The sequence below is a fragment of the Vigna radiata genome, unplaced genomic scaffold (genome assembly GCF_000741045.1).
Source record: "Vigna radiata var. radiata cultivar VC1973A unplaced genomic scaffold, Vradiata_ver6 scaffold_437, whole genome shotgun sequence".
Taxonomy (NCBI): Eukaryota; Viridiplantae; Streptophyta; class Magnoliopsida; order Fabales; family Fabaceae; genus Vigna; species Vigna radiata.
The window spans coordinates 45,785-56,949 of NW_014541976.1; positions in this window are offsets into that span (position 1 = coordinate 45,785).

The window sequence follows — 11,165 nt, forward strand, 5'->3', positions numbered from 1 at the left end:
ACCATAAACAGGTTGTGTTCATTTTTCTCGTCAATATGTAGTAAAGCCATCGATCCTACAAAGTTAGATGAACTTCAAGGCGAGATTGTTATCATCTTGTGTCAANTAGAGATGTTTTTCCCTCCATCTTTTTTTGACATCATGGTACGTTTACTTGTTCATTTGGTTAGAGAAATCAAGTTGTGCGGACCAGTATACTTAAGATGGATGTATCCTATTGAGCGTTATATGAAGATTTTGAAAAGGTACGTTAAAAATCCATATCGTCTTGAAGGTTCGATGATTGAAAGGTATATTGCTGAAGAAAGTATCGAGTTTTGTTCAGATTACATGACATCAACGAATCCAATAGGAGTTCCTCGCACNTCATGGTTGAATAAATTTTCTACAAGTAAAAACATCCGAGGTGTGAATGTGGTGACAAAAGATCGCGAAGAATTGTTGCAAGCGTATCTTTATATATTGAACAACATAGATGAAGTGATTCCTTTTTTGGAAACACACAAAACCATTGTTAAGAATAAAAATCTAAGATAATCAGAAAAATCGCAGATAGAGCATATCCACAAACTGTTATATTCTAACTTTATTTCTAGAAACTCATTTTTTATAATAAGCATATTACAAATAATTTGATATGAAGATACACAAACTTTGAAATTCAAATTTCTAAAATATTCACTGAATTCCAATTCTCATTATGACTTTAAGCATAAGCGTAAACATTTCTTTTCCCAAGATGGTACCTTAATTAAAATTCGTATTTCAAAATTCCATCCTTCTTCTGTGAAAGAAATTATACATTTCTTAATAGTTGGTGTACTATTATCTTGATTGCAAGACATCCTCTCACTGATTCTGAAAGATAGATAATCAAAGAATATTGAAGCTACTACATTTTACTCAGTCACTTTCAACTATTTTAACATTCTTCCAAGTATTTTAATCCTCCACTTTGTCCTTAAACAAGTCAAATAGATAAAAAGACATTGAATGTCTTTCCTCTTTATGTTGAACTATCAAAATAATTCTTCATGTACTAATATATTTTAGTTATGCCTAATGAATTTTAAGTTGTTCTTATAACTTTCATACTAGGTCATTTTCTCTAACTTTTTGTTTATAGGTACTCGAATTTTATCTTGAACCTCAAAGTCCGGTTTACTTTTGTCTTGAATTTCGAGCTTAGTTAGTACTTAACATTCAATTAACTAAAGTTCTTGACCATTCCACCTAACACTTGGACTATTTTCTTATTGAAAGAATCTTTAACAAGATTCACCTTCTCTAGATTGTACATAAACTTGAAATCATAGTCCTTTTAAAATCCATTAATCTTTTGTTTTGTTTTTATCACCTTTTGTTAAAAAGTGCTTGATTTTCTTACGATCATTGAATATGTGAAAATAAGCACTATAAAGATAGTGCCTTCGATTCTTTAAGGCAACACTACTATCATCATCTATATATCACAAGTAGAGACAACTTTCTCATGAATTTCTATATTGCTTTAAATACCAATCTCTTTTCTTGCATCTACATACAACTCAACCTAAGATGTGATACCTTATACTAAAAAATCGTGTATCAAGAATTACCAATAGCAGTAAACTAATCAATCTATGCTACAACTTAGAAAACTCTACTCTTATTTACAACTTAACACTAAAATGTCGTTGCTCAAATATAAGGCCAAAACTTGAATTCTTTCTTTGTCAACAATTGTTGCGACTTATCTACACCATCATTAATTCCTAAAAAATTCACTGAAATACATTAAAATAACATTAGTTTCGCAATTATATCTACTTACCGTATTTTATAATATTAAGCTAAAGAGGTTGAATTAATGGATAATATGAACAATTCATGCATTATAAGTGTTTAACCTAGAAGACACTTATCATCTATCAAACTATTATTCCTCAACATTTTCGTTTAACCATTGACAATCTACATGCAACCTAGCTCCCAGATCTTTCTTCTTTACCAATTACATTGATGCTGCTTGTGACATCCTAATTAATTTACTTTGTTACTAATTCAAACCCATAATCATTCACTAAAAATATTTCACCTTTTTTTATTTATATTTATGTTGATATTTTACATAATTTCACACCATAATTATATATTATATAAAAAAATTATTTATTTTTCATTTTTATGATCTTTCAAATAGTCATCCACTTTGATTCTTTGCCTCGAAGATTCCATTTGCTTTTTATAATTTTAAAATTTTTTACTCTTACACAGATCATTTATCTATTTAAACCGTGATTTTAATTTCAAATTTGAATAAAACAAAAAGATAAATAATTATATAACTAAAAAGCATAATTGAAACACGCGTTTTATTAAAGATTTATAAAATAGACATAGATATTAAATAAATTAATCACAAACAACAACATTGATTGAGAGATCCCTGTTGGATACAGGAACCAGACGAAAACTTCTTTCCTATGCATTCTTGGTTGCAATTTGGAGTGCAAAGGCCGAAGCATTGAAGGTTTGCATCTATTGTTCCTTTTACTGCTTCTGCTACTGCTGCTTCTCCTCCTGAGCTCAGATCACCATAAAATTATATCAAATTTTCTCATAAAATTATATCTAGTTTCTCAATAAAATTCACATGGATCTATCATTTATGTGGTTTGCACTTATTTTTTTTTTAAAAAAAACAATAATTAAAAAAATTTACTTTCCCATTATATGCTAAATACTAAATTGATGAAAATAATGTCTATTCTTTACATTTACCTGATATCAGAACCAAAGCAACAAACAAAACACTAAAGAGAAAAGGATGACAGAAGCGAGAAGCCATTTCAAGAGATTTTTATTTTTCTCTTATTCTTTTTTTTTTTTTCTGATGAGATGAATGTTTCACATTCTACTCATTATATATATAAAAGGAAATGTATTATGCACTACTCATTCTACGTTATTGGACAAAAATAATAAACTTTTGGTCAAAAGAAATCCACAAAAGTTATTTAATTAATGAATTGTTTAATACATTGATAGTTCCAAAAATAATTTTAAATTTTTTGTTTTTATTAAACAAGGTTCATATTTTCAGTTTAAAGGGTGTTATTGAAGCATTTTCGTTACTAATTAATAATTTTATAATATAGATTGTAATTAACAATTATTCTACTCTTCTCTATGATGTTCCAAAAGATATTTTTAATTAATAAATGAGTGGAGCTTATTTGTTTTCTATTTGAATTTTTCTTATAATTTTTATTTTTTAATATTAAATAATGATTTATATAATGGGGATTAATTAATGCAACATTAATGAATATTAAATAGACTTCAATATTTTTGTGGTTGAAATTTTTGTCGATGTTAAAGTATTTTTTATGTTTAATGTGGTCTCTAATTTGATAAATTATGTTCAATTATGTTTTTTAAAATTTTTTAAATATGTTCTTAATTTAAAAAAAGTTGTCAACGTTTCAAATTAATAGTCATGTGATGATGTAAATGGAACGTGTCAAGTTAGTGTTAATTCCACATGGCACTAGTGCAAAAATGCTGATTAACGTTGGTTGTTTTGGGCTTTTAACGTCTACAAAAGCACCGACGTCATTTCCGGTGACGTCAATGGGACGTCAGACATGAATATAACCGACGTCTAGGACTAACTGGACGTCGGGTGTAGGACTAACTGGATGTTTGGAGTAGGACTAACTGGACGTCGGGCGTAGGACTAACTGGACGTCTAAAGTCATTATATAGATGTCAGTCTGAGCATTAACCAACGTCTAATGCAGTGGTTGTGTTTTAGTGCAGTTTTGTTCCCGGCTTTGGATAACCTAGTAGCACAATCTCCTTTTGCTAGTTTCCCCCAAAAAAAAGCTTGTGTCTTTTGAATTTCTTATGGATCTTTTCAACCCAAAACCGAACCTGGGTTGTTGCTTAGTTCCATTTTCATCCGTAAGAGGAAACGTTCACGGTGAAACGATAACTAGGCAACTACCCAAGTTCGTTTTTGGGTCGAAATGATCAAAAGAAATTCACTAGACGCCACTTTTTCTGGGAGGCAGCTAGCAAATGGAGAATGTGTTACTATGTTACCCCAAGAAAGGAACAAAACAACACTAAAACACAACACAAAGAAAGCAAATTTTAATCAGTTGAACCACAAGATAATCGATGCAAGACTAAACAAAGTTTAAACGGTAAGCATAAAAAAAAACCACGCACCTGGGATGCCGCAAGAGAGAAAAATGAGAGGAGGAAGACGATAAAGTTATCAGAAACAACAATGGAATGCCCCAAGAGAGAAAAAGAAGACATGCTGCAAGCGAGAAAAAGAAGAGATATCGTAAGAGAAAAAGGAGAAGAGGAAGACGATATCAGAAGTTGAATGCCGCAAAGAATTTGCGGTTTATTTAAAATGAAATTGGGCGTCAATTGCTCTGGAAAACCGACGTCTTTAGTCACAGAGACGTCGACTATCTCACTAATATGACGTCCAAGTTAACATTTAAACTGACTTTTTGAATACCCATTAGACATCTATGTCAAGGGGAGCCGACGTCTAGGAAGCTGAACCGATTGACGTTTGATTTCCTGTCAGGGATGTTCATAACAGTTGTGATGGGGCGCCGACGTCTATAATAACATAGACGTCGGTGCCCCTCTAGCTGACGTTGAGGGCCCTCGAGTTTGATGAACATAATTAATTACAGGGACTTAGACGTCGCTTCCCCTCAACACCGACGTCTAAATTGAAGAATTTTTTGCCTTCCCGCCTTCCAGACAGGCCTTAGACGCCGCCCTTTGACTACGTGACATCATAGCGCCTAGAAATTAGGTGAAGAGCATTAATTGCAGCCAAATAGACGTCGGCCCCCGTTAACAACGACGTCAATGGACTGTCTTATCACCTACCTTAGGCCATTAGACGTCGGTTTGCGGCAGTGGGGACGTCTACAATATCATAGACGTCACCTTACCTGAAATTCGACGTCTAGTTTACCAAGCTATTTATGAAAATGCCACCGTTCACTCATATACCTCAGGTTACCAGCAAACCGACGTCTACTGGGTGACGTTAAACAGCGTTTTTGCACTAGTGTGGCAAGTCAATATTAATACCATTATTAGTGTCTTGTATTCAATTTAGTTCTAATTTTTACTAATTTTGTTCAATTTAATCTTAAATTTCGTTAATTTTATTCAATTTAGTCCCAATTTTAAATTTTGAAGGATTTTTTTTTTATATTTTTAAAATTAGACAAAAAATTCTTCCTTATTTTTAAAATTAAAAGGAAAATTTTCATTATTTTTAAAATTAGAAGGATTTTTCTTTTATTTTTAAAATTAGAATAAAAATTCTTCATTATTTTTAAAATTAGAAGGAAATTTCTTCGTTACTTTTAAAATTATATGGAAATTTTTTCATTATTTTTAAAATTAGACGGAAAATTTTAATTATTTTTAAAATTAGATGAAAAATTCTTCATTATTTTTAAACCAATTCTAATCCTATTACATGTAAAAAAAATAAACATAAACCTAATAGTTATATTTCAATAATATTGTTAGAGTTGGTTTAAAAATAATAAATGAAAATATTTAATACAAATATAAATTTTAATAAAAATTAAATTTGGTCTTAATTTTGGACGTGACAAAATTAGGACATGTTTGAGGAAATTGAAAGAAAATTTTAAGTATAGAAAAAGGGAAGAAAGGATAGAGCAAAAATGTAAAGATAAAGAGAAAATGTTGGATGAAATTGGAAATATATTCTCAAATTGTGATGACATTAGTGCAAAATATTCTTTTTATAGCGATTGTTCATACTGGTTGTAATATGAGGTATAAAAAGTGGCTTTGTGACAATTTTGTAATAAAGAAGAAAACTTTGTACAACTTATTTATAACTAGTATAGAAATTAGGCGTAAAGATATTTTTGTAATAATAAGAAAATTTTCTATACCAGTTCTAATCATAACCATGATAGAAAATTTGACGCAACAACATTAGTGCAAAATATACTTTTTATAGCGATTATTCATACCGATTGTAATACCATATATAAAAAGTGGCTTTGTGACATTTTTGTAATAAAGAGGAAAACTTTGTACACTTATTTATAACTAGTATAGAAATTTGGCACAACGATATTTTTGTAATAAGAAAATTTTCTATATCGGTTATAATTATAACCATGATAGAAAGTAGATGTAGTGAAAATTTTGCAATAAATAACAAAAGTATTCATATCAATTCTAATTATAATTGGCATAGGAAGTAATTTATTATATTTTCTTAAATTAGGATACACTGAAATCTTAAACTTTTTAGATCTTAGCGACAGCACCCGCACGAACAATATTTTGAAATCATAGGAAAATACTAGAGGGGTGGGGGGGGGGGGGCGAATAAGGTTTTTAAAGTTCTTTCGTTGAGTATATTTTAATGAATTGTAAAAGATATGTAATTTAAATAATTTGTTTAGACACTAGTTTTATAAAGTGCGTATATGGGAAACATTTTAAAGAGCTAAGTTTTCAAGTATGTCAATATCAAACATATGACTCTTACAAGACAAACATTCAACAGATTCAACATTAGCATTTGCATCAGATAATTTAGTTTCTAATGTACTAACTTTATTTCTTAAAACAACTTCATCATCAAGCAATTTGTCATATTTCACTTTCAATTCATTGTGCTCTTTTTTAAGCTTTTTATGTGCAACATCAAGTTTTTCAGATTCATTCATCAAATCAAAGAAAGCCTTTTGTAAATCTTATTCACTAGATTCAAAGCTGGAATCACTTACTTGACTTCCAGTATCTTCTGAATCTGCCATTAGACAAATGTTGGCTTCTTCATCTGAATCACTTGAGTTGTTGTTGAACTGGAAGCATTGTCTTCCCAAGCTATGTAAGCTTCCTTTTTCTTTTGAAATTTACTTTCCTTCTTTTCTTCATTCTTTCTATTCTTTGGACATTCAGATTTCACGTGTCCTCTTTCTCCACAACCAAAGCATTTTACACTTGAAGGAGATTCTTGATTTTCTCTTCTTTCTTTGTGGAATTTGTCTTTTCCTTTTGCTTTCATAAATTTGGAAAACTTCTTTATCATGAGGCTCATGTTCTCCTCATCATCAGAATCATCATCTTCAATCCTCTTAGAATTCTTTCCTTTAGAGATCTCGGTCTTGAAGGTTAGTGTCTTTCTCTTGCCTTGATCCTCTTCAGCAGTTAGTCTCCTCAACTCAAGCTCATGCTCACGGAGCTTTCCAAACAGAATTGACATCAACATCTGAGTGAGGTTCTGAGACTCCGTGATGGCAGTCACCTTTGGTTGCCAAGACCTGTCTAATGATTTCAAAATTTTTACATTTAATTCATCAGTATCAAAGGTCTTACCCAACTCAGTCAAGTGATATACAATATGAGTGAAACGCTTTTGGACATCAGAAATTGTTTCTCCAGGTTGCATTCTGAACATTTCATATTCTTGAATGAGATTGTTCTTCCTTGTGCGTTTCACATCCTTTGTTCCTTCGTGAGTGACCCTGAGGACTTCCCACATTTCCTGTGCTGTCTTACACACTGAAATTCTCTGAAATTCTATAAAACTCATCAAGTACAACAGCAGATGAAATAATATTGTGAGCTTTAATATCAAACTGAGCTCGTCTATTTTCTTCAGCAGTCCAATTAAAATAAGGTTTTTCTACCTCTATACCATCAACTGTGCTTGTAGGAATATAAGGACCATTTTGTACAGCTTCCCAGATGCCTCTGTCAACAGACCCCATAAAAATTTCCATCTGACTTTCCAGAAGGCATAATTATCACCAGTAAAAAGTGGTGGTCTGTTAATAGAAGCACCCTCGGCATATACAAGGTTTTGGTTGTGACCGGCCATTTTCGCAAATTTTGAAAAACTATCAAAGCAAGCTCTGATACCAATTGTTGGTACCAGTGAGGTATGATTTGAAGAGTATAACGCAGCGGAATAAAACTTAGAGTAAGCGGAAAGTGTGTTCGGTCACTTTTAAAATAAATTTGTCCTTTTTAGACAATTAATTTTCTTTCAGAAATTTATCGAACAGTTGATATGCGTAAAACTGTAGATAATATAGGGGATAGAAAAATCACACAAGTAATTTTTATACTGGTTCGATTCAGAAGAATCTATGTCCAGTCGTTAATCACTATAAACAGTGATTAATAGTTCCAATAAAAAGATGTTTGTCAGATTACAATTATAGTGAATGAAAGACAGATAAATAAACCTTCCTTCGACAAACGAAACGGAAGAAGAACACTCTGCCAACTTGAAGAGAACCGCTCCGACAATCGACCAATGATTCGCGAGCTTCTCCTATTCACGAGACCAGGCAGAGCACCTTGCTAACTTGAAGAGAACCGCTCCGGCAATTGACCAACGATTCACGAGCTTCTCTTATTCAGGAGACCAAGCAAGGGAACCTTGAACTCTAGCTTCTTAAAACTTTCCTCTGACAAACAATATTCTACTGAGCTTCTGTTCAAGAACGTTACATTTGAATTTCTCAGAAACCCTATATATAACCATCTGCTCTGAATATCAAAGGTCAAGTCCCAACTACCACGAATAATCGATTATTGTAAGTGATAATCGATTATTTAAGTCCGTTACAGGTTTTTCAAAAATGTGATAATGGATTATATCAAATGATAATCAATTATTCCTTAAGGACTTGTGATAATCGATTATTGCTTGTCCATAATCGATTATTCTAGTACAAAATACAAGTGATAATCGATTCTTACTTGTTCGTAATCGATTATTCTAGTAGAAAATGCAAGGTTTACAATTTATTTAAGACTTTCCTACTACATTCAATTTCTACAAGTTGGTTTTTAAATAATTCTAATGTCCTCTTCAAATAACACTTCTTGCAGCATTATCAAAACAATTCTTCAAGATTTACCAATACTCCTTATTGGTAACACATTCATCCATAGTTTTCAAAAACCAATTGAATCAATTGCATTGCATGTTTATTTTTGTTCTTTGCATAAAACCACCAATATTATTCTTTTCTCAAGTCTTACAAGATTAGGTTACATGAAAGTTAAGGCCTAAGAGTCCTTTGGGAAAACGATACTCGGACTTACCCGTTTATATTACTTGATAACGATATGGTACACTTGTCAGGGACTTAACAATTATTAGGGAGACTAGGAATGGTAAACTAGTAATTGGTAATAGGCTCTTTTCGCCGAAGAATCGGGTGTTGAGTAATTTAGAAAGTTGCATGACATTGATAATAAAGCGAATTTAATAAGAATAGTAGATATAAGAGGGTGGATAAGGATGAAATTGTAAACCCCACCAGCGTCATTCATTCATATTTCTTATTTTCCAATTGATTCAATTTGGATTTGCATGTTTATTTTCATTCTTTGCATTAAAACCCTAAATTCAATTTTTACTTAAGTCTTATGCAATTAATTAACATGAAAGATAGGGCCTAAGAGTCCCTTGGGAAACGATCTTGGACTTACTGTCTATTATTACTTGATACGATCTGACACACTTGCCAGGGGTTTAACAAGTTTTTGGCGTCGTTGCCGGGACTCGTGGTTTAACTTTTCAATTAGTGTAAATTGATTAAATTTGACTTTGTATATATTTTCTTTTTGTTTGATTTTTGATTTTTTATTTTTTATATAAAAGTGCTTTTAGGGTTTTTGTTTCTTGTGCATGCAGGAAGCAGTTCAAACCAGAAGCAAGAAAAGTCAACCTCTTCTCGTGAAAGGCTTTTAGAACCCTCACCGGAGGCATCCTCACAAAGGACAGAAGAAGAGATGGCAGAGCAAGTTCCTCCTAGACGCACACTTGCAAATGCGTCAAATGTTGTTGGATTATTGCACTTCAATAGTATAGTCATACCAAGGGGACAAGACAACTAACATGGTGATCAATCCTGCGTTAATTCATCTGGTGCAGAGCAACCAATTTCATGGCTTGTCAAATGACAATCCATATGATCATTTGACAATGTTTAATGAAATTTGTAATACAGTAAAGATGACTGGAGTTTTAGATGACAGGATCAAACTCAGTTTGTTCCCTTTTTCACTTGGAGGCGAAGCCAAGTTGTGGTTAAATTCATTCCCACAAGGAAGTTTCACAACATGGGAGATTGTGGCATCTAAATTTCTGAATAAGTATTTCCCGTAGTCAAAGATTAGTCAAGGAAAGCTGGAGATTTCTTCCTTCAGACAAGGGATGGAGGAAACTCTTGGACACGCATGGGATAGGTTTAAAGGCTTGTTGAGAAAGACACATATTCATGGGTTTGATAAAACAAATTTGGTGTATCAAACCCATGAACCAACAAATAGAACCCTATGCCAAAAAAAAAAAAAAAAAAAAAACTGGGGCAACATTGTGGATTTCACCACGCATCTTCGCCTTAAAATGCATCAACCTGTAACCTCAAGACTGAGGCAGCTTTGCAAATCTCACTTTCATGAATCCAAACCCCAGCTCATTTTCCATAACATCAAGCTGGGGCACCCTTTGTGTATCTCGTGTTCACCCTAACATTCTCATATCACATCTCCTTTAAGGATTATGAGGAATGACTTGTCCATGCAATTATCCCATTCTCCTCTAAACCCTTCTCATTTCTCCACTTGCCAACAAATTCAAGCATGTGTGCACTGATGTCTCGAAAGAAAAAAGTCAAAATGAAATAATCTCAAATTTAAGACCTCGAATGCATGACATTCCTCAGTTTTCACAAAACATTGAAAATAAGGACCAGTTTGATGATTGCAAGTAAGATGACTGACTCAAGAAAAAGAAATGCAAAACAAAGCAAATATTTTCATCAATCAATCAGAAAGAAAATCTTTCGGATCGAGACCCTATTCATTCATATGAATGGTACAAAAAGAGTAGCATCAAAATCTCAACACTTTGCAATGAAAGGCTTCAATGCCTTACTGTCTTTCCAAAATTCAAATTTCTGTCAAAAACTAACAAAATATTTCACGAATTTAAGAATTTCAAGAATTTCAAAATCCCAAAAGCCCAATTTCCATATTGGCCCCTAAAGCCCAGTTTCCACACTGGCCTCCAAGCCCAATTTCCATATTGGCCCCTAAAGCCCAGTTTCCACACT